Genomic DNA, 26,060 nt, shown 5'->3' on the forward strand with positions numbered 1-26,060 from the left:
TATGCAATAAAAAATGGCAAACACTACTATTTATTTCAAACAAACCACTGTTGCTGCCTCTATAAATACATTTAAAACCCATCTATTCCTGTGTTGCAGCAGATTTTGTTTCACATGGAGAGAGAGGGAGAGATACTTTGAATTCATACACTGGGTTTAGTGGGAACCACTATTTCACAGTCAACACCACACACAGTACCACCTGGATCTTCAGTATATTGCATTTGCCTGGGTATTTCCAGGAGTGTTATTTTAACTCACATGCAGACACAAGGGGACGGGGAATAAAAGGTGGAGCCAAACAAAGTCATACAAGGTTTTACTTAAGATTGTCCCAGAGGGCAAGGTGAAGCTGAGAGCTGCTTGGCCGATTAAACAAAAGTGGATGAGGGTATAAATGAAGCGGGAAAAATGTAGTTAAAATGTACTTCTCAGACAAGATGATGCAAAGCTGACTTTGTATGTGCATGTTTTTGCCTTCATCTAATCATCAGTACACACAGGGAGAAAGAGCAGGAAGGCCAAGCATTTCACAGATACTATTGTCAGTAGCAATTTTTGATTATTTCCATGTCTTGTGGAATGACTATCAAGTTAAAAGGGTGTTTCGGTGATTCTCGTAAACCTTTTTACTCATATTTTACATTTCATGCTTTTATACTGATGAAGCGCTTATAAATACTGAGTTACAAAGTGCAGCATTTCCTATATAACTATATTTATTAGGTCAAGAGGTGGTGCTTCATCTGCATTCACTTGTAAATGTAAGAAATACAGTAGCTCGCTGTTGAACTCAGTGATGCATTAGCTAAAAAAACATCTGAGGTTATGATAATGTATCATACAATTGTGGGAAAAAATAAAAAAAATGGCATTGCCCTATCAATTGTGTTATTCTGCAATCTGTTTAATATTGCTTGTATATTGTTTTTGTTTTGTTAAACAAAGTTTTTGCACACTAGCTGTTTAGACTCAGGATATTATCATTAATAGGTTTATGTCAATGCACCGAGACAGCCATGTACTTTATAATATCCTTTTAAAATAGTATTTTATGTCATATTTTGCTTGATTTCTAAGATATATAAGAAGGACTTACTGTCACTTGTCTCATCTTCTTTAGTGCTAGGGTTATTTTTGAATGTAAAACTCAGCTAATTTATAGATCTCCATACTGGACCTTTAAGATTAAAGACACGTTGTTACTTATAGCATCTGTCAAGTTTACTGTAATTTCACATGGAAATGTGTTACATTGTGGTACCAGTATATGTGCGCTGGGAAGTGGCACATTCTTTTGTAGTTTTCCTGTGATTTCTGTGTTTTAAAAGACTGCAAAAGCCATTTTTCTAAATAGGTGTAGTCTGCTCGAGTAGGACTGGGATTTGGTTCCCCATCCACAGAACCACTGTATGTACACAAACCAAAAATATTTTTTTCAGTAAAATCTAGACACATGATATTCACAGCACACTTTTTATTTTGATTTCACTGCTTAGGTGATAGCAGTACATGTGGAGTGCAAAAGATGCTTTCCATTACAATAAGCAGTTCAGCAAAAACCATTGTGATTTATGGTCAGCCAAACTCCTGTTTATGCTAATGGTGCATGGTTAATGGGGCAGACTTAACAGAGTTTATTATCAAGTAATCACAATTTGTTCCCCTTACACTTAACTGGATTGGGAGGTCTGGATTTCTCCAACAAACAGGCGGTGGTTTGTAATTAAAGCTGTCAAGTGTCACATGGAAGAGTGAACAACAGGGTAATGGCTGTTATGGCAGCACTCCATTTACAGATGTAGGAGTGTGAACCTGATCATCTCTTGCTGCTGTGGGCATTTACCGTAAAAAGCAGTACCAGGGCGTGCTTGATGTGGGCCTGAAAGGGAAAGGCGTCCGATCTTTTAGCTCAAATTAGACCATGCATTACCTGCATTTTCAAGGACCACCATGATAGATCTGAGCTATCATCATTCAGGCAATCTATTAACAAAAGTGCTGAATGCGAGTTTTTTCCCATCCTAACAGGTGCAGCAAAACTGACGAGAGGGTGAGGGAGTAGGCAAACAAGCAGGTCAAAATAATTGAAATCATAAAAAATGAAAACGCCCGTGGGAGCGTGTGGGGAATCTCAGTTTCTTTAACAACAACTATAGAGTTGCAAAGTGGGGAGAGCTGCTGGTTCCGTTGTGTTTTTCACCATTCTTTATTCCCATTACAATATTTATCTTCAACATTATCCTCAACTCATTATTTAAACTTAGTTCAAGCAAAATTACGTTTTGCTAGTCAGTTTGTCATGGCCGACAGGTCTAAATATCTCAATACCCAAGAGCATCAGCCGCCGTTGCTTTCGAGAAGATGGCAGGCAGAAGCATGAATCAAAAAATCAAAAATGCTTTGTCGTGGAATGTGTGAAGAAACCATGACGCCATAGTCATGAATTCATCCAAAATTGACATAGAATCCAAAAGTGATTCGATTTAAGGTGCAGATTGTTTTCTAAGTATCCTCAACACCCACCAAATTTTAAGTTCATTGTTAAATTCTAACATCTCTTACTTAGTCCTGAATTTCTATTTTGCAGCTATGGAATAAAAGCAACTCTGAATAAAACGGTGTTCATGCTGAATGGACCTTCAAAATACTAAAATGCATATTTAATTTTCTTAGATAAATATAACAACATAAACATCATGCAGTCTATTGTAAATTTCTTCTCTGCTTGCTTTCCCTCCTCTACTTTCCCCTCCTCTCATCCTCTTTCCTGTTGGGTTTTTCAAGTGAAACAAGTTGCTCAACAGCTGTTCTTCTTTGTCTGCAGTCACTTGTGTGCTGCCTCAGTGGGATGCCTTAGTTCATCCCTTGATCTGTCATGTTATCCTCATCTCAACCCGCCTGATATTCCCACTATATCTCACTGTTAGACAAGCCCCACTTCATTTCTGTTCTCCTTTCTTCTTTTCTTTTCTGTTCTTTTCTGTTCACCTTTCTTTTTTCCACTTCGTGCCTCTCCTCTCCTCCCTCATTGTATTACTTTTCAATCCTCATCTCTATCTCTTCTTCCCAACCCAGGCCTTCATTTAAATCCCCCCTCCCAACCCTCACACTCTAATAACTCAGTAATGGTAGAGTTGGTCTGCAGAGCCCAAAGCTATCAGCTTCCATGGCTCTAATTGTTTCTTCTGTGCCATTACTTGTAAGACTGCTGTCGAGTGAGTACAGTTTGGTCACAGAAGGGAGCAGTGTTGAGCACTGATCTAAGACTAATCTCAGACACTCTCTGCGGACACAGAAAGAGAAAAGAGGAAGCTCATGACATGATACTTGAGAGGGTGTGAATGAGCTTGAGGAGCAAAAAGAAAATTATGGAATAAATCAATCATCACAAGTTTTATTACCTCATAGTTCAGTCATATATTGTGAAATTTCCCTCCAGCTTTTATCCTCCCCTTCTCCCTTTCCTTCTCCAAACCCTCTTTCTTGTATTGTCACCATCTCTAATAGTAAGGGATTAACATTTAATATACTCCCCTGTCAAGGATTATGGAACAGGTGACACATTTTCATTTCAAGCTGACTCTGTCAAACAGAATGCATGCAAACACCGCATGCATCATTATTTGATCTAGGATTACTGTAAAAATAAAAATCACCAATGATGCAAACAATTGTGTTTGATGTAAGCTGCTTTTCATTTTGTGCCACAACTGGATTAAAGTGATAAACCATTTTTCCACTGATTCATCTGAACATGTTTAACTCTCAAAATGTAGCCTCACTCTCTCTTTAAAAATGCAGGCGTACAGTACAAACTCACTAGATGTGAGAAAATATGTCAATTCATACGGCTTAAAAGATTTCCAGAGAATGATTCAACAGTTCTATACACTGTAAACCATACATCTGACTGACAGAAGGCCTAACTGAATGACAAAGCACATTATCATCCTGTTTGCTCTGCATTTGTAATCATAACTCTCCAGCAGTCATAGCTCATCAGCAGTGTCAGGCTGTATAAAAAGAACCAAACAGCCTCTTGACACCATAAGTGGGGGTTTCACTGCTAACCATCATAGATAACCACATCACAACAAAATCAACCCGAGCATTGCTTTCTGCAGGCCAAAGGCTAATTGGTTGGCCTTCAGCCTGTGTCAGTGAATGGCAGGGTGTGTGGATAATCATAGGCTATCAAAAAGCCTCCAGCTACAGAAACTAAGCTAACTGAGCCAGTGCAATCAGGCTGGATTTAGGAAAACTTATTTATTTAATTCCCTGATTTGTTTGTTTGTTTTTTTCCTTTCTTGCTTTTGTTTTTACACAATTTTCTTTCACCCAGAAAAAATTATCATCCAGCAACACTTGCCATAGCCACCAAAACTTAAAATGAATTCACTCTGAACTCACACTTATCACACCACATATTAAAACAACCTGCTCAGGTTGCTTCATTGTATTTGTATTGTTTTAGCATATAGGACAGAATTTAAGAGGACCATGATTGTATGGTGATTGTCCCTTTTCCAGCCCCTGTTTTTAGAAAAGACTATTTGAAGACAAGAAACACTTAATTAGACTAGACTTGTTGACCTTATGCAGCCTGCCCATTTTTTGGCTTTTAATTTCTGGTCATTATTGCGGGCCATAGTAAACTCAAGTCAAAAGTCTGGGATCACACAATCCACAATACATTTCTCATATGACCTGATGACACAACATCCACTGCAGATTTTGGATTGTTGTGTAGGATTGTATCTTTGGCGCAAAGTTACCTACGACATTATCTAGCTTACAACAAGCTTGATAGTTCTATGGTGAAAAATTGCAAGAGCACTAATGCTTAAGTTATCATACAATGATACAGTCATCATTGTATACAGTGTATACAATAATGACTATGTAATATATGTTTTGTATGTAAAATATATTTGATTGATAATATCATTTGGAATGATGAGCTTGTTACAGTTACAGTTAGACACAAAGTTAAAAGACAAAATAATGAGTTGGAGCACCTCCTTGTTTCTGAAACAAATAAGGTCGATAATTTTAGTCCAATGTCCCTCTTCCTTGAAGCCTTTTCTCTTAAAGGAAGCCATGATATACTTATATTCAATCATAACTCCTGTGTAAATAGTGTGTTATAAAACCAATTATTATTATATTCATAAATTTAAATAACTTAAAATAAATTGTTACCCTAATGTCTAATGGACCCCAGCATCTAGCATTTTGAATTCAACCTCAACATTATAGTCAGAAAGAAAACAAACAAAAGAAACCCCACTAAGAAATCATAGTCTGTACCTGGTCATCCATCTATCAGGCAATGTGTTACGCAAAAAAAGAAGGGATCACATTAAGCCTTTCTCGCATCTCTTTCGTCTAGATCTGAATGCGAAAGACCAATATGAAATGGGATAAAGGAAAAATAATGTTCCAGCATTTCTCTAAAAGATAAAGGGCTAATGTGTCCTTCTAAGAGATGAGTGTTGGAACAAAGGCCTACAAAAACTGTATTCCTCTCATCAAAGAGCCCCTCTTTTCAATGAAAAAGCAATATAGAAGATGAGGTGTGGCAGTGGCTGAAATGCTTTTCCATTAGGAGCCAACCTCCTTGGCCTCAAAATGTATGTGTTCGACTGTGCTTTTAGGTTTTTGCATGGGAAACTTGTGTGTGTGTGTGTGTGTGTGTGTGTAAAGAGAGACAGACAGAGAAAGATAATAAAACAGCTAAAAAGTCTATCTTTCTATATGTGAGAAAGGACACACACAGATACACGGTGCTTGTGTTACCTTACACGCTGTGATGGTGTGTTTAATCCTGAAATCCACACTCAGGTTCCTTTCTTGAACTCATCCAACACCTGTAACAAAGGCTGCCACTCCCCCCCACCACCGCCACCCCTCCGGATAACAGGATTTGCCTCCATCAGAGCTGTTTTATCATGACTCAAGCTGTATTACTGGGAGATTAGAGAAAGGCTTGGGGATAGAGCCATGAACCTTCCTGCCGGGCGGGCCGGTGAGTTGGCTTGCGTAGTTTTGGGTCAGCCTTTTCCAAAACAACAGAAGTGGGTGTCTGTGGATTCATCTCTGTGGGGGGATTGTGTTTCTTGTTCCAAAAGAGAAGGAAAAAAAACTTCATCATAATCCAAGTGGTTGTGATGCTGATCAATTGCTCTGTGCTGAATCAACCTCATTATCATTGTCCGGTTTTCCAAAAGTCCATAAGCTGCTTAAAGTACATAGTGTACATTTAGCCAGCTTATAATAAAGTAGTGGGATATCCAGAAAATCCTAAAAACAAATGTTTAATTGATAACAAATATTATTATCTCACTCTCAGTCACATTTCAGAAATGTCCTTTCAAAACTCTTTTATCACCGTCAACCTATTTAGGTTAACATCGCCTTGATTAAAAAACAAACAATTAGTTAACCACAGTTTTCATTACAAAAATAAGCACAGTGGAAAAAATGGAAAGTAAGAAATCCTCTGCTCCTTGAAATCCATTTTACTTTCATAGCATAAAATCATCATGTTTTGATCACATTCTGAGCAACATGCTAACAAAGGACCAACAAGGAACCCGCTAAATACAGAGCAATCTACTTTTATAGTTTTGTGTGTTTTTATTAAATTATGCATTTCTTGTGATTCCAATGCAATAAATTATGGAGTTTGATCATTTCTAATTATAAAGTAGCAAGGCGAGGCAAGTTTAGTTGTAAACAACAAGTCAATACAACATGCTTTACAGAAGATAGAAAAGGCGTGAACAGAGTGTAAACAGAGTACTGTCTCCTCAAAGCTCAAAGCATTACCTTGTTTAATTAAATAATCTTTAAGTTACTCAACTAGGTCTCCCCACTCCATTTTAGTAGTTATGTTACCATGTTGTTGTTGTTGTTGTTGTTATTTGAATTTGATATTGATATTTGAATTTTGCAGTGTTTAATTTTCAGCAAGGATCCCTGATTTTTATTCATTCTATGGTGTAATCAATGCTTTGTTCACTTTCTGACACTTCCTTTAGAAATGATGATAAAGAAATGTCATCCTATACTCGAGCAATTTTCCAGCTCGAATTTGAGGTTAAATTGACTAAATAACTAAAGCTCCTGAGCAACAGATTGTTTAGGGTTAATCAAAGCTATCCTCATGTAACCCGAGCTCAAAATAAGTATTACATGCCATCGTCTGAAATGGCGTTTAATGTATAAATGTCACTCTGTATTTACCTGTCCATAATCTGATGCCATTCGTGTATCTTGCTTATAATCTCTAAGAACGTATAACAGCCAATATATCTAGAAAGCTAGTTAAGTTCCTCTCATCTGTGATTCTGAAAGGCTAACCTTAAGATCTAACTACTGACAATTGTTTTCCTTTTTATCAAGTGCTTAAAACTAAGAACAGTACAACCATTTGAAAATTAAGATTTGATTGTGGGAAGATATTTGATTACAATATGCGCAAATAGATTTTTTTTTTGATTAGACATATATTAAAAGTTAAAGAAAAGACAGTCTCTAAGGAAACCGGAAACAAGCCCTCCCTCAGGGGAACAAAGGACTGCCCTCTGGGAACTCCTTGTCCTCTCTTGCCCTCGGCTTGTTCCTGGCTCTCCAACTGTGCTTTTGCACGCGCGTGCCCAGCGTTCCCCCTCTCCCGGCAACGCCCTAAGCAGTTCGACCCGGCGCAGCGAAGGCTTGTTCGTTTTCAAGCCACTCTTTGGTTTTGTTAAACCAAAATCAGTCCGTTAAATTACACTAGTTTAATTTAAGAACGACCAAGTCCTTTTTAAGCTTTATGCGTTGAGCTAATCCCACTGAGGTCGGACCCTGTCGCGTTGTCCCGCCAGCAGTAACAAAGGATGACCAAACCTCTGACCCGAGCCAGGGTTGGAAAGGCCCGCACTGCGAGTTTCTTCAGTAAGCCGACAAAAGACGGACCTCTGGAGCAATTTTCTGGCAGAGAAAGCGACGGCTTTAAGCTGTCTTAACCGAGAACGCACGGAACTCAGCCAGTGTGAGGCCGTCTGCCAGCAACCCGGCTGGGGGAAACGACATGCAGTAAGGCCAAAACCCTGCATTCTGTGGTCAGTGATGTCCAATAGTTTGTTACTCCATTATCTTTAGACCTTAAACTCCTAGACAAATCGAGTTAGTATCATCTAACTACTTTCATTAGTTCTCTTCCGCCGTATGAGTCAAATCCTCCCCACAATAGAAACCCACATACTTGGATGTATATTTTAACCGCATTTTTATATTCACCTTAATTAGTTAATAAATTTCACTGTAACCAAAGGAATTGTGTGTGTATTGCCTATCTCCAAGTCCCTGCCACGAGAATTTACCCCTTCAATATGAGATTGACTGATTTAAGATAATTGAGCGATTGTTAACTAACTGATCACTAGTGAATAATTGTCTAATTAATAGCCATACTCAGGGAATCCCGAGATCCTGGGCGAACGGAAACTCAGGTGGTGCCCCGCGAGAGATTTATGAATTAATATTTTCTGAATATTAAAATTCATAATTTTGTATTAATTCTCATAACTTTATTAAAACAGTAGTCATGCTACAGGGGGCACTACTGACAATGATTAACCCAAACATATCTGCACTATATCTGAGTGTTGTGATAGAACTGACCTACATGCTTATGAAATACACAAACTTGCAGCTTGCATTATTTGAGTAAAATAATAGTTGATGGACTTTAAGAGAGAGTTTAACCTTGTCAGGTCTCTGGAGTCCTTACATTTTGAGAAAGTCTTGATTTTATTTTGAGAGTTGTTCCATGTTGATGTTCTTCCCTTAGACACTGCGTGTGATTTACAGCAGCATTAGTCAGTGTAGAATCAATTTACCAACCATGAACACGTACAACACTTTCTGCTCCATTACACCCAGCTGCTTTCTTTAGTGATATAACCTTTCATTATTTTTACATTTATGCTGGCAGCAATGTTGAGCAGTTTACCATCAAGATGTCTGTTCCTGTAGGCCTATTTTTTCAACCTCACTGACTTCTATGCAATGAAAAATAAAACGTCTAACTTTGTCTCTTTCATGATATTGTTATCAAAGTCAATGGTGGGCCATCTGTTGTGTCTAAGACAATAATCCTTTTCCGTAATAAAATTATGAAAATGGTTATTCCTTCATTTAAACTGCTGAGCTTGCTTGCAAATTGTGTAAAATTCCATTGACATATCTTGTATTTTGATTACCTTCCTCTCTGGGTGTTTTAATATCTGTATCTTTTATGGCAATAGTTAAGCAGTAGTAAAAAATAAATTGTCACATTTGTTTGCCAAAAATTTGCCTATCAAAATGTCAGAATTCCTAGTGATGGCGCCATTCCTCTGCATTGCTCTTTGCAAACTGGAATGAGTAGGAACCCATCCACTCAAAAAGGACATTAGGAAACAGAAAGGTGTAACTCTGACCTACCAATTACTCCCACCCATTTGACTTTGTAATATTTTGGTTGGTTTAGTATTGGTTGGTTTGTTACCATTTTCGTGCAGTAAGCACAAGATCGGAGGATGTATATTGTGCATTTGCACTTTGGGATTCTGCATGTCCCCGACAAGACCAGTTTCCTATAGCAGTGGATAGCCTGAGCATCTTCTTGAGCCTCCTCTTTCATCTTTCTTGCTTTTTATCTTCTCTCAAGTGCAATGCCAGAGAGAGATTAAAGAGATGTGGGGATGGAGGAGTCAAGCCATTACACACTGGCCAAATAGAATATCTTTGTACAGTGTCATTTTAAAGTCAATTTCTGTGACCAGACTTTCATTGGGATTGTGATTTGAGGTTTGCTTAAATGATGACAAACACACAGATATAAAAAAAAGATGTAAATAAATAGCAATAGCAGTTAGTGAATGGAAATCGATTTGAGTGTCCCAGTAAGCCAAGACAGTGTTACAGTGAGCCAGAATGCACAATGCCACGAACATGAAGCCCAAGCAGCTAAATGGAATTGACCCATCATTTCTTTTATAATTTAACACACATTTTATCGTTTACACCTGTGGTTTACACTTGTCAGAAAGGCATGTGTCTTATCATATCATCCTATGAACTAGATCTGAAGGGAGTTCTGATTTACTCAAACCAGCTTCTTGGAACAAGCCCCCATTTGTCTTGTTCTTTGTTAAAAAAAAAAAAAAAGAAGAAGAAACATTTCTTTATTTGAGATAGATATTCAAAAGTGCTGAATTTACACCAGTTTCACTCACACCATATTCACTCCATCATAAACTTGTGCTATGCAGGCACAATGGAAGAAAAATGTGATCGTGAGTGGTACAAGCCACCGTCACTCCAGCTGCATGCAACTTTCCTATTCTTATCTCATGGAATTTATCACCCCAATGACTGGCAATGATTCACAAAAATAAAGACTTGTATGTGAAAACCTCATGTTGCATTGGTCGAGGTGAACTACAATATTCAAGGAGTGGCTTTATCTTTAATGGCAGCCAGTGAAATCAATGAAAACTTCCACATTGTCATTTGATTAGAGGGAAGTAAAACAAAAGAAACAGACATGAAACAGTAATAAGTGAAAGACTGTTCAAATCAGAAGTAGAAAATGTGAATGGGCTCAAAGGAACATGTATACTTAAATTAGGAGACAATGAGGAGGGACACATAAATACTTTCCAACATTGGCAGGTGGGTCTCTAGAATTTTTTAGGCACCCTGAAAACAGCTCAACCATCACTCTGACATAATAAATGTGTACAATCCCAGGTGTCCTAGTGCCTTTCTCTAGTTTGGGGCCTTCTGAATCAATTAGGTTTCTGCCTCAGGCAATGCCCCTGGACATTGGGATGGCCTCAGCACATTTATTGTGAAAAGTGGCTTGATGTGAAGGCTGATTACAACAGCTAATGTTGTTGTCTGCTAGGGTTGATTCAGACAGATGGACAAACACGGCATTCTTTCTAATGTGTACCATGATAAATAAAAACTGCCACATATTTCTGTCACAGTACCTGCTCGTGTTTTTATGTATTAGTTAGTCATAACACAAAACATTTGGGAGAAGGTAATTAAATCTGCACATTCAGATGGTTTATACAAAAATCTGCATTGTGATTGATGCAAATGCATTACGTTAATATTTATTCAATCCAAAATATTATTTTTAATGCTATAGTTCTCACACATGTGTCAGTGTAACCAAATAGACTATGATGGATATTGTGGTTAGATGATTTTTGTAATCAAAAAGAGGTGATGAAAGCAGCAACATACTTCCAATACCCTCTGGTGACCAGTCTTTTGAGCCTCATATTTAATTTTTGTGAAACATCTTTCTATGGACTCAAACAGAGAAGCACAATGGAGCACTATGTTGTTTGTACATCTTCAGCTACAGCGAGAGACTGGAAGCATGTCTTGCAGGCTGCTTGCATCACCCACAATCTGCACATTGACACTCCCATATGAATGATATGTCACTCAAAATAGATCATGGGCTTTGATAGCGTGTGTGCGCTCAGAATCAAGGCTTTTGTATCTCATTTTATTCCTGTAAAGGTCAGGATGACAATGATGATGATGATGATGATGATGATGATGATGATGATGATGATGGTGGTGGTAGTTGGTCAGGGTTGTTAGTGTGGTGTATCATAATCATTATCATCATCATCACCATCATCCTTACCCAACAAAAGGATGTCTAAACATGAGTTAGTCTAAACCGCAGTGTTTGCAGGTAATGTCGACCACAGCACTTTGACAGGAAGGCCTTTGTGTTGGCATCATCAAAAGGAATCACTGACTGTTTGTAAAAGACACAGTAGGTGAGGTGAAAAGCAAGAGATTTTTCAAAAACAAGTTTTTCAATCCACAGGGATATCACAATAGGAGTGTCTGCTAGGAAAAAAGCATTCTTTACTGTGAGTGTGAAGCAATAGGTGCAGGTGAGAACAACCTCACAGGCATCATGTGAAACAAATATATAATTTAAGATCTAAGATTACACTTTTGCCTACACACATTACAAAATCAATTTTGTCCTGTAACATTAGTTGGACCTGAAACACCATGTCACAATTCAAATTTCCTTTCTTTATCACATGCAAGCCCATTCTCCCCAAACAAATGTCAGCATTGGTTGATTATGCAGCAGCCTATTACAACCTTTAATGGCCGTATGATGGTAGCAAAGGTGATGTAGAATATAGTGGGTGGTAAAGACGCAATGAATAAGACACATGCCCATAGAATGAGAGACCTGGTTTTGACTCCCACTGTGACCCATCCACCATTGTGTCCCTGAGCAAGACACTTAACCCATCGTTGCCTTGAGAGGCGTGTGACCACTTTCATGTATAGCAATTGTAAGTCTCTTTGGATAAAAGCGTCAGCTAAATGAATAAATGACCGACCAAGTCCAAGTCCACAAAACGAGGTGGTCCAACAAATGCAGGACTTTCACTCAGGAGACAGAGGTTTGAGTCTTGTGTGAAAGAAAATTCAGGTTGATTTATTTAAAGTTTTAAGTAAAATAATGTAACGTAGATGACTAACATCACATGAGTTAAGTCACATGACTTACAGAATGTACTTATTTTATCCCAAACCAAGATCTCTTTCTAAACCGAACCAAGTAGTTTTGTTGCCTAAACATAACCAAACTGTAACGTTTACGACATTAACCATATGTTTAACATCATGGGACTTATGTCATGTGCTCAAGGGCCGGTTGCTGGACTGTTACTTTCCATGTCCATACTTTGCATGTTGTTTTGGGCAACGGTCATACAGTACATATCGTTTTTGGGACTACTGACATGCAACCTTGTTGTTTAGTTATGAGGACGTGTTGCTGTAGCCATGCTGACAGAGCGTCACCGCTCTAATGAGCCATGTATTCCTATAGCCCTCATCCTATCCTCATTCTTATCACCTCCTGCATTCAACTAATACTGTTTTATCTTGAAACTAAGGAACCTTAGAAACAGTGGTAAAACCTGATATTTATTTAGACTGCTTTTTATCCCATCGATCCTTAACAACTAACTTCAGTGATTTCTTCATCTAAGCCATCAACCTGTCACTTTGACCCACCCAAGCGGCAACCTCCAGGGCTGAAAAATGAAGCCAATGCAATGCCAAAAACTGCAGTTCATTGAATAGCCACTTGAGGCTGGCTCCAAAAGTCTCCATAGACACCCATGTTAAAATGTCGAACTTTACAGCAGGAATAAACACGTTTACAGTTTCGTACAAAAAACTGTTTTGTTCTCTATAGCTAATTGCCCTCTTCAAGACAACTATGCTCAGGTAAGTCCTGAACCATCCCTTAGTTGTGCTGCTATAGGCCTAGACAGCAAGCTATCAGCAAGAAAAGAGAAAGTGCTCCTTTAAATGCATTTCTGACCCATGTACACTACTGTTATTTCATAAAACCTCATGCTAATTGCATGACATTTCAGAAAACTGCTTCTTCAACTTGTCAATTCAAAGAAAAGAAAGAAAATACATCATATTGACATTATGTTTTTCGCTTTTTCTCTCTGCATTGGATGCTAACCAAGTGACTGTATTTGAAACATCTCCAGTGAGCTGTGGTTGTGAAGTCACGTCGCTTACTAATGTTCTACCTCACAGTAACAGTGCCATGAACAACAGAATCTCCACCTAGGCACTACATATTTACATAGGTGCTCTTGTTTTTCTGTATTTTCTGTTGTCAATGCCTTTTAAAATTATGCACCCTTGTAGACCAGGCCAAATCAATTTAAACTGCTGCAATACCATTGATTTTCCAAGCCCAGGCAATTTATATGACATAGTTGCAGCAGTTTAGCAATAACTCTATTACTCAGAGGATTTAGATTAGACAATGTACACCTCCATTCTTGATCTACAGGGGGGCAGATGACTTATAAAACAAATGGAATACAGTCAAAGGCAGAACATGCTTCTGCAACTATGCTCAGGGCTACAGATTTGTAAGCAAGTCACAGCGGTATGAGAGACTGTATTTTGATTGGTATAAGTTGTCTTCATATGTCATCATTATAGTAGTCAGGCATGTGATTGACAAAGGGCAAAAAAGCAGGACAATATACTGAGACCCCCCACCCCGATCAAACTGGCGGCGGCTCTGTTATAACATATGGATGGTAAAGCAGGACCCATGCCAATAAGTTATTAGGAGGATGTGTTGCAGTGGGAATCAAAGACAAGTGTCTAATCCACTGCGCCATTGCAACCTCTCTATAATAATTATTATTTTGTATTAACTACTAACTTTCAAATTAGTTCAGTAGTAGTTAACAGATTATTTTTAATCAATAAGAGACTGCAGCAAAGGTCGTTGCCTGTTTGAGACCTGGTGACCTAACTGTTAAAGAAACAGTTATTTGACTCTGGCAACGGGCGGGCGTGTGCGTGAGACGAGAACGACCGCGACAGTTTCACAGGATCACGTACGTTACGCAGAAGCCGTTGCCATGGTTACTTTGCGGAGCGCTTGTTTGCCTGTCTGTTGATGAGGAGCGCAGAGCGACCCCGCGGATCCAAGCTGTCTGTAAAGGCCTTATATAAACCCTGTCACAACCGTTCACAAGAAATTATTGATAACGTGCCAAAACCTTTAACATAAGGACTTAAAAAGCAACCATTCATACAGCAAAGTGTATATAGGCTATATGAGTGATCAATTGACAACTTCAAAGTAAACATTAACAATAACAAGCAACAATCAAAACATACCCAATTTATCCTATCCTTATTGTCAACTAAGCAAAAAGCTTTTTGCTGGTCGCACAAAGTTTACAATGGACGACAATGTTCTTTGCATCTTAGACTGTGACAAAATAATGGCAATAACGTTACTAATAATATAACTGTAAATAGCAATCCGTTTTATTACTTTTTACTGGGAAAAGTAATATTACTGTACTGCCCAACATGTCACCACTGATGCGCGAGAGCGACTGTGGTACACACTACGCAGGTGTGGAATGGGCAGCTGAACGCAAACAAACATCCTTGTTGATACTTGGAAAGGAATAAAACTTTACACACGTCAGCCTGTAGATGTCCTCAAATCCTCTCCATTTCACTCTGCCAGCTCCTGGAACCCCCCCACCCCCTGCAGGATTCACGTGGGTCAGACTTTCAGGTCGGAAAATCAGGAATTCCAGATTAATCCGGAAAAATCACATCCATGAGTAGTGTTCGGTTGACTTAATGTCACTTACCTGTCTATCTCTATCTCTGTCTGGGGTTTAAAGATGCAGTATTTTACTGCTATACTTCACTGTTTCCACAACTACACTTGGGGGGATTCCTTTTTAAAAAGATGACTTATTTGTACAGAAGAGACTTGATGATGAGATGCTAAAAGAAAGAGACAGCTGAAGATCTGATGAGGTGGAGCAGGACTTTTTTTGGTTTGTTTAAGATGTTAGACTATGCAAGACTTCTGAGGAGCTCACCGGAAGGACCAACCGGGAAGACTGGTTGTGATGAAAACTGGCGGTGAATAGGTTGCACTGGAGTGATGCGGACATCAGGAGAGAAAGGAAACATTTTAGACTGACAGCAACAAAATGATTTGCTCACAAATACAAAGAAATGTCTTCTAAAGACTTCCAGTTGACAGGTACAGTAACAATATCTTCATTATCATTGCATGAACAGATAAGCCTTGGCCTTGAATCAGGGATTTTGCCAGCAAATTGTTGTTTCTCAGCCACAACTATAAAACATTTGGGGAGAACTTGACACCAATTCCTTTGGGTATTTTTTTGAGGTTCAAGGTATGTGATTGTGCCCGTCTTTGTCTTTCTGTCTGATGAACCAAACCAACGTGTGTTTGATAAGGATAGTTCGGGATTTAGCTTAATACCACTTGGCCTTTGTCATGGAATTAAAATTACTTGGAAATATATTTAATATTTCACATGCAAATTTACCCAACTGGTCAAAGTTCAGACCAGGCAAGCAAATAGAGATTTAGACAAGATCATTAGGAGAAGATTATTACTGAGGGATAAGAACAGAAGAAGATTTTTTTTTCTACCACCACACTTCAACACCACGGCTGGTCAAAATTCTCACTGGGCCTTCTGACTGATATGTTAATTGATCTTTTACTGACTATTAATACAGGGCAAGATATTCATGAACTGTGCATGGAATATTTATGAGGCAATAAAAATGTAAAATGACTATTACCCACTTCCTATAGCTAGTTTGGGAGTGTCCAGACTGCACAGTCTCACTATTTGCTACAACTCAAATGATAATGGGTGAGTTCTATTGAGCTAAAAAATTATAATGAATACAGATCTCTATGACAAAAGTGCCACAATAGGAAGCTTCATCAAATATTTGCAGTGTTTCTCTCCATGTTCTGTAAATGTGAGCATCCGCATGGAGATGATATAACTGTGTGAAACGAAATTGTCACCACTAGCGAGGAAATATAACAGAAATGGTTTCAGTTATATTTCCTCGCTTAAAGTAACAAATGTAATGAGAAAGATTTTTTAAAAGCACCACTCAAAAGATTCTGTTAATTTAATGTACACCAGCAACCTGAAAATGTTGTTTGTTTCAAGCAGACACTCCCTAGTGAACATGAACCCCTTTCCATTTTGGACACCTTGATTATTTGAACTTGACCTTGACCTTTCCTCTACCACCATCTTTACGCCTAAAATATCAACTTTACACACAAAGTATGTCATAATCTGATTTCCATAATATTTACCCTGCCATTTGTCGTTATTTGTGTCTATTGTGAGAGTGTGTGTTTAGAGATCATACCCCAATGGAAAAAAACAAGTGAATGGAAATTGATCTGTTTAATGGTTATCTTTGACAAAACAGCAACAAGTGTTTAAGAAAACTTTAGGCTGCCTAATTGCTCCTTTTTTACATCAAGGAAAAATACAGGGATCACACACTGCATTTAACAACTCATGTTGTGTAGTGAAGCGGTGTCTAAGTGCTCCACATTGCCACACTACAAACTGTCTGTATTCTGCCTGACTGAACTGTCTGTTACTCTGTCCTGAGTGGTGTGTGGTGCATGGAAACACTGTAGTGTAATGATTGGCATCTGACAGTCCTCAGATTCTGGTCTGTAAAGGAATATATAGTTGTTAGAACCCCAAATGGGAAAGATCTGTGTAACTGGAAAGAACATTCATCAACATGATCAGATATTTGTATTGAACAGGGGCTTGTAGTTCTCTAACAGGACTTCTGTGTCTACATTACACACCAGGTCAATGTACATGACACAGATGAGCCAAGGGCTGAAGCAGAGCTGTAGTAAGTAATAACAATAGTGATGGATTATATAGCACTTTATTTTTGACACCCAAAGGGCTTAGGGGGAAACACCAGAGAAACTGGGAGACAAGTACACTGGGAGACAATAGACAAATATTAAAATATACCTGTTGGAGTGTGAAGATTGTGCTTGGCTCTGGAGTGCAGTCCTCATCCCCGGAAAACTAATGCTTTCACTGTGGAATCTCTAACATGCAAAACAACGTACATGTTATGAGTCTAACATGAAATTTACGTTCGTGTAGTGTAACTGATGGAACGGGAAAATGTGTATCAGCCTGTTTTTAGTTTTGCCCAATGTTACCGCAGCTGTTAGCACAGCTACCTGTTGCTAACAGTTAGCTAGCCAACTCATTACTGAATCAAAGTCAGTCTTTTTAAACCTATCCAATATTAACATGCTAGCTTGATAGTGAGTACTTACAACCGGGTTAGTTGTTTATTTTCATAACGATAAAGTTAAATGTTTTCTTACCCCTGATGTGAGCCGCTGCATCGTGCTGCTCTCGGCTCGTCACACTGTGCTCCTACTCCAGCAGAGTCAGGGGGGGTTACGTACTGTAACCCGGATTTTATGAGTATAGGCGCAGCCCTCTAAGGCTATTTCTATTGGGTTTACCCCTTCCGCGCGCCTGCACTGAGAATTTTAGTCTGCGCCCACCCACAGCGTGGGCCTCTCCTACGTCCGCACCTTGTATATACAACGGTGAGACCCAGCCAACCCAAATGCCTTTTCTTCAGCACTGAGAACCAAGGTCCAGTGAGGCCTTCAACTTAGAGGGCTGCGCCTATACTCATAGAATCCGGGTTACAGTACGTAACCCCCGTTCTATTTCGTATAGGCTTCGCCCTCTAAGGCTATCGCTATTGCGTTAGAGGTGAAGCAGGATGAGTCAACGCCTCACTGGCCCATACGGTACCACCCAGCACAACTCACCTACCCAGAGGCATAAGGAGCCACCCAGTCGCCTCGGCCTGTGAAGACCGAGATATGGGACGTGACCCTGCCCAGGGGAACCCCAACCGAAGAGAGAGGGGGTCCCTCCAGTAGGCCAGATCATGCACGCAGTCAGATGAACTAGCGCCGCAGCCTCCTCATATGGAGGAGTCCCCGTGTGCCCACCACGTGAGCTGCCAACATGAGGTCCAGAAGCCTCATGACCGACAGAGCTGCCACCGCCACTTGAGGGACATAGCGGCGCAGCTCCACCAGAGCATTCCCCCTCTCCTGAGAGAGCCGCGCTCTCCGGAGAGAGGACTCCAGTACCACGCCAAGGTAGGTGAGTCTCTGGGAGGGGAGAGGAGCACTCTTCTTCCAGTTCCAGGCCAGCCACCTGACCATGTCAGTGAGGGGGGCAAGGGGAGAGAGGATGTGCAGCTTTGCAGCAAGCGCAGGCTGCTTGCTCGCAGCTGGCCACTGCCGGAGGAACGTGTATAATGTCAACAGCATCACACACTGCCCGGCAGATTTCTTCGTCAGAAAAATATCTGTACCGGGTGTGTATATGTTCTGTCCACACGAAGCGAATGTCCGCTGTCGTGGGCTCATACAGTTTCTGTGGGGAGGGGTGTGTGAAGGGACCTCTGATCGTGAACAGAGTGTACTTGTTGCTTTGAGCTTCAAGCTGCAGGTTAGCCACTTGGCTAACGGCAGCTGGCTCACACAGTGTGGGAAATGTGTGCTTGGTGTGGCCGGTTCGACTGAGACAGGCACAGACAGCATTTGTTCAACAACTTCCACAAAAAGGAGCAACAAGATTCACACAGCTTTTTTTCGACCCATAGCTTACCAGTGGTCCACTCTGGCTGATGAGGGTCGGCCGGCAGCAATGAAACCGGTTGCTAAATGTCATTAGCCGCAGCTATGATGTGGAGCAACGTGGGCACACGGGGACTCCCTGGTCGGCTGATCCAGGCAGACCGCATGTGAGCGCCACGTTAGCTATCCGTTAGCTCCCTGTTAGCTTACCTCGCCGCGGCAACCTAGTAGCGTTCGAGGCCGGCGTCATCGGACCCGTGAATGGGAAGAGCGGAGCCATCCAACTCCCGCTCTTCCGTCAACAGCAGATTGAGGGCTTTGTCCAGAGAGTGGGTGGACCGCCACACCTCCTCATCCTGAATGGCAAGCTATCCGCCCGGCGCCGCCACTCTTCGGGGGGAGAAGGGCCCAGAACGGTCAGTGCGAACCGAGAGTGAGCGCTCGGCTGGCATGCTCCAGTCCGAGGCACGCCTCACAGCGGGGACGGAGATGACCCAGCACGATGTAGCCTGTGTACGCCGCGGCGTCTCGCCCTGTTCTGGCCGGCTTGTTGGAAGACATCATTCTTCTTGTTTTCCGGCTGTAAAGTCTTTTGCTCTTTAGACAATCTTCTGTTCTTTAGACAGCTCAGTGCTGAAGAAAAATGGGAGGGGGGCCGATGGCTGGGTCTCACCGTTGTATATATACAAGGTGCGGACGTAGGAGAGGCCCACTCTGTGGGTGGCCGTAGACTAAAATTCTCAGTGCCGCACGGAAGGGGTAAACCCAATAGCGATAGCCTTAGAGGGCGAAGCCTATACGAAATAGAACGCGCATGCTCACGTGTTTTGGGGGCGTGGCTTTGAAAGGAGCCCAGAAGGGAGGGGGTGGGAGTTTCTCTGTTGGATACTTTCAGAAATCCAGCAGTTTCTTGCTAGTTTCTCAAACTTACCTACCCTGCCTTTAACCTGTTGAAAACAGACGCCCCCGGTACCGGGAGCAACCGTGCCGTGGGCGAAATTACTGATTGAATTTTTTTTTTTCTCGCTGTTCTAACTCCTGATGTTGTTGCTCCGAGTCTAAGCGGGCACCATCTTGATTATTGTGCAATACCTGCGAGCTGCCTGCCTGCTTTCTGTAGAGAGAAAACATGCCGCTTGAGAACACACTGTGTTTTTCGCCATTTTGTGTTCTGCTCAAGCTGGATCGATTGATGCCCCCCCCATCACTGTGGGCTGTTCCGTTCTCAATCTACAGGCCTGTAAAGCATGGGTGTGCTTTTGGTGACAGGAATGTTGATGAATACTCACTGTTTTTATCAATATTTCAATGTTATGTTATCTGGAACTTGGTTGTATGGACAGAAAAAGTGTTTTAAAGATAGGAGATCAACATTTTAACAGTAAATATTGCCAAAATATGGACATTCGCCTAGTATATTTTGAAAATGTTGTATGATGTTGTATTTTAGTTTATTTTCATCAGATTTACAGTTACAATTGCATTCTAGGTGTATTAGAAGATATTCAGTTTTTTTACAAGGCGAGGATGAAAATATCAGATTTTTTCTTTATTGCATCTCCATGTAGTCTGTAATAGTAAAATAAATATATTAATATACAATGGATATATATTCCTTAGCTTCTGACTTTTCAAAGGAGACCAGAATTATGCATCTAGGCCAAATGGTTTTGGTCACATTTACACTCTAAATGTATGATACAAGAGCTGTAACAACTAATCAGTTCTGCATGGATGTTATTTGTTGTTATTTGGATGTATTTAAATGATTCATCTTTGTAATGAGTATAGTCATTTAAATGAAACAGACCAACAGTATATTTTAAGGCATGGTTAATTATGAAATCTCAAATTTCCTTTTAATAATCCTTTTTTGTTCACACTTTACTGTAAAGTATAGCATGTTAACACCTACATAAGAGGTGTTAATAAATGCTTATTATGTCCTTTAAAAGAGACCCTTATATTACATAAATATTCACAGATTAATAATTGTGTTTTTACAGAAAGACAAAACCATTTCCCTCACTTACTGTAATAGTAAGGGAAGATGTTGTACATATGGCCATTTTGATAGCAGTATTTTATTTAACTATTTTTAACTTTTACCTCATTTCATATATTTCCAAGATTACTGATGAATACATTCATTCTGTTTACCTTGTGTATACTGCAGTAGGAATTTCTGGTACAACTTCCAAGCTACATGGAGAAGGTCTTATAGGAAATATAAAATAGTCTCAAAAGGAGCAAAGCAAAGCAACACTATGGTTATCGTGAGACCAACACATTGTGGCTTTCATCAGGGTGATTATAAAACACATTACAAAGAACGTTTAAATATTTAGTTGATCAAATATTAGCGTAAACAAACGCTCAATAATCTTTTCATAATGAACGACAGTCGGAGTAAACTTCCCGTAGGTTGTAGCTGAAGCAAGAAGCAAGCTAACGTTAGATGGCCAATGCTGAGCTAAACATATTTACTTACCACAGGTCACTAAACTATTTGCGTTCAGCGTGTCTTTGTTTGGGTCTTGTTGTATGAAGTTTTAAAGCTAAAGTTTATAATGAATGACACGGCAGCTGCCGGTGTTTGTTGTGCTCTGTGTGGCCGTGTGCAGCTGATACTACGTGTTACGTATGTTGTGGTGGCAGCCCGGCTGACGGTGAGTGTCCTGGTTTTTTTCTACTTTTTATCAGTTCTTCTGCTTTTTTCCTTGGTTTCCTGTTCTCTGCCCGCCTCTCTGTGTTTTCTCCCCCGTGTGCTCTCTCTCCCTCTGCTCCTGAGCCCAGCCAACTACCTGCACCTGCAACTCATCATCCACCTCGTCAGCCTGCCACACCTGCCAGTAATCAACCTCATCCCAGCCTGTATTTCAACCCCGGTTCTCCACACCATCCTTGCTTGATCGTCGTTGCTCCATACCCGGTGCCATCCCCACGTTCAGGCTTTCATGTTTCTTGTTTTTTCACGTTTACCCTGTACCTTGTTGCTGTCTTCTGTCTATTTTCCTCCCAGGTACACTCACCCTCGTCCTCCGTTCGGCTGGGCTCATCCACTGGCCCACTCCTCTTCGGACTACCCTCTCGGCGTCCTCCCTGTTCCCCCGCCTCTCCTCGCTTCCTTGGCCCCTGTGTTCCCCGGCTCCCTGGTCCCCTGTCTCCTTGGTTCCCCGTGCCAGTACTTCCCCGACGTCCTCCTCTCCCTCCACTCCAGTCCCTCTCACCCTTTTTCCCCCAATAAACCTCCTTCCCTCTGAGTGCTGCATTTGGGTCCTCTCTGTCCACACACCACACCCCGTAACAACGTAGGCAGGTTATAGGTAATGGAGGTAGGGGAATAACATCAATCTCATCACACGTTTCCTAAAAATAAACACTGTTTACGAGTCCCGCACCTCGAGTCCGAGTCGAGTCTGAAGTCTTTTGAGGACGAGTCTCAAGTCGATTCTGAAGTCACTGTGTGTGGAACTGAAGTCGCACTCGAGACCGGGTCTCTAACTCGAGTCACCATCTCTGCTACAAACACAGAGCTGGCTGAGAAAAGGAATTAAAGGTTTTTAAAGGCTGGCTGGAAATCTGTTCAACAAACAAATTGCAATGCCATCATTTAATGTATTTTGAGGTTAATTATTTTACCATGGAGCCCAATATTTTTGGGACAATCTATGTTTTGCTGTGTTATTGAATACTGAATCAATATAATAAATGTATCTACTGTTTAATAAATTTAATTAATTTAGGTAGCTTGTCCACACCAAATGGCATGAACCTCACTAGAGTCAAGAGCTAAGAGGGCAGCTACTCTGTTAAGCCACCATTAGCAGGAGTTTAACTGGATTTGTCTACAGACTCATTTAGTTATGTCAAATAATACAATTTGTTTCAAAGAGGTTTATAAATTACATTTTTCAATAACAAATAGGCCACCTGCACTCCAGTTGGCTAATCTCTAATTTTATCCCACTATGAGCGCAATAAAAAGTAGAATTTTAATTTCAGTAAGAAGATGTATTATGCTGCAGCACTCAGAACTTTTTTGTTCACTTCTGTTAAATGTAAATTTAAATTCAAAATCAGTTGCAAACAAAAATAGCCCATTTTCTTTGTGGGAATTATTAACATTTTATCTTACTGTCTCTGGAAGAAAGGGTGACATTATAACCAAGGGAGGTCCTGCGATGGAGGCATAAAAATTGGATGACAAAATGTTTTCTTGAAGTTGGTTGAAGTTGCTGATGCATTTACCTCTTTAAACTCAATTGCCGCCTATTCTTTTACACGTAATTTCACTCATCCTTTCTCTTCCTTCCTGTCACTTGTAAACTCCTCAACTGCTCTTTCACAGCCTTGTCCCTTCGTCTTGTCCCCCCTGTTATCCTTTGCTGCTCTCCTTGCCTTGGGTGCATTCATATATATCGATCATCCATTTTTAATGGCCCTACACTTCCCGGAGCAGGAACCATCTTATGCAGGTTCCGTTGGGCCATTGACGCTGTCAGGGCTTGTTGCCACACTGTGCTACTTAGAGAAAAATCAGACAACCTTGAAATAGCATTAAGAGCGTTCCCAGGGGGTACGGACATGTCCATGAGAATCAGAATCACGTTTATTGCCAAGTAAGTTTACACATACAAGGAATTTGCTTTGGTAATTTGTTGCATAATAGTAAACATATGTAAAGCAAGTAATGCAAGTCAAATACAATATGAAATATTATTATTAATGTGACAGTTCAGTCCCTGTCCCACAGAGAACCTTAGAAGGTCTTGAATGGAGAAATCTTTGAGGGAAAAATCTACCCCAAAATAAAATTGTCATGTTGTTATTTGTAATAATTGCACATTGCCAGTCCAGACAACAGTTTAAGTTCTTACTATAAGAATGTAGTATCAATTCTCAATTTTATTTTGAAGCCTTTTAAGCTTTACTCAAATTTTGACTAAATCACTTGTGAATAAGTTTCTTTTCAGAGACATACTGCCACTCTATTCAGAGACGAATCAAGCTTTCACAGCGTGTTCTCTCTAAATAAGAAGGAACCATTAAGAAGGAAGCCATGAAGACCTCTGAGATCACAGAGTGGCTGCGTCCGAAATCACCCACTACTCACTATATAGTGGACTATTTAGTGAGCTCGCCATTTTGCAGTGCTGTCTGAATGTCTAGTGATAATTATCATACCCTATATAGTCCACTCAATGTATCCCAGAATGCATTTTTAAAAGTAGTTTAAAATCGATGGTCACTAACCAAGCCCTACATACTATCATGCATTGCGCTGATCGTAAAAATGGCGGACGGACGACAAGAGGAGCAGCGCGAAAATCTGTCATACAAATGTAAGTTATATTCTGTCTCGTTTAACTTACGATGATATGTAGTTTTACAACTTTGTCAGCCATGTATAAATTGTGTGTATGTATGCATTGCGCCATTACGGCACAAATCATGCCTAGCGACCCAGCTTGCTAACATTATCTAACGTTAGCCCTCTACTGTACAGTAACATTATTAACGATAACTTGTCATGTTAAAACTAACATACAGGTCAAATTCTTGCAAAGGAGTATTTTGAGTATTCATATTATAAGTGAAATTATACCTTTTATTATCTGACTACATTGCCGTCACCGTTAATAATACTGACAGATTTGTTTGTTGTTTGTCAAAATACATATTTCGTTTTGTAGAGCTGTGTTGAAGGAGATGGGCCTTGCAGGCGTTTTGACTCCTGCCCGAGCTGCCAAGAAGTGGGAGAATTTAAAAAATACGTACAAGGTTTGGATACATTGTATTTAACTCTAAGTCCTAGATAATGAAAGATTCGTAAATGTTCTTTCGAGTACTTGGTTTTTGCTGTGTTTAACAAACACTTGTTGTAGGCTACCAATATTATATCGCAATGTGTACAGGAGCTCAGGAGTCCACCAACAGGGAGTGGCACTGAATCAGGGGAGAACCCTTCCATGCCCACATCAGCATCCCCTGATTCAGTGCCATCTGAGCCAGAGAGTCAGGCAGAGCCAGGGAGTGTGTCAGGGGTAGAGGAGCCAGGGCCACCGCCTAAAAGGCAACGGCGTGACGCTGTCCTGGAGCTACTTGAGAGGGCAGAGGAGAGGGAAGAAGAGGGAAGAAGAGAGGACCAGGGAGACGAGGCCAGGGAGGAGAGGCTGCTGAACTCTTCTGGAAAAAATAGTGGAGAAGATGTAGAGACAAAAAAGATGAGACAAAAGACAAAAGTTTGTTGTGTTTCATAAAAAAATTTTGACAGAACAACTTTTCAATGGGTTAACAATAATTTATAATTACAGGCTGAATGTTTAATAATTGATTAGTGGATGGTGGAAGGCAGATGAACCTGTTTTTGAGCTTGATTATTTTGGTTGCAACCCTGTGAATGATGTCATTGACTGTGGAACGTGGGATGCCAACAAAGTAAGTTGCGGTCTGACTATGAGGGTTTACTGTTCACAGAATTCATAAATTGTGTATCTGTTGTAAATATAAAGACCTAGCATCGTCTTCATCTTTTAATTTACAATTTGACGACGTCTTGGTAGCATAGCAAGAGCAGCACATCGTTTTCTCTGTAGAAATCTTTCTTCTGCTAATCCACAAAATCTGAATCACCGTGAGAACAAACAAACAAAGATAAATATTGGGTGGCATCTCCACAGAGTTCTAAAAGCTGTTTTATTAAAAGTACTATGAGCAAGGTATTTAATAAAGTAGAGCTGTTTTTTCATAATGTCGACAGGCAAGATAAAACGGTATGGCGCGAAAATGAAATATGAATATTAATTTTATTTATGTTTATAAGTTATAATAACGTGTCGAGTAGCACACTACTACACAAACGGCCAGAAATGACTTATTTTTTTAATTTTGGAGAAATACGCTCAATATAATATAATGTATTTATAAAAAA

The sequence above is a fragment of the Micropterus dolomieu genome, linkage group LG20 (assembly GCF_021292245.1).
Source record: "Micropterus dolomieu isolate WLL.071019.BEF.003 ecotype Adirondacks linkage group LG20, ASM2129224v1, whole genome shotgun sequence".
Taxonomy (NCBI): Eukaryota; Metazoa; Chordata; class Actinopteri; order Centrarchiformes; family Centrarchidae; genus Micropterus; species Micropterus dolomieu.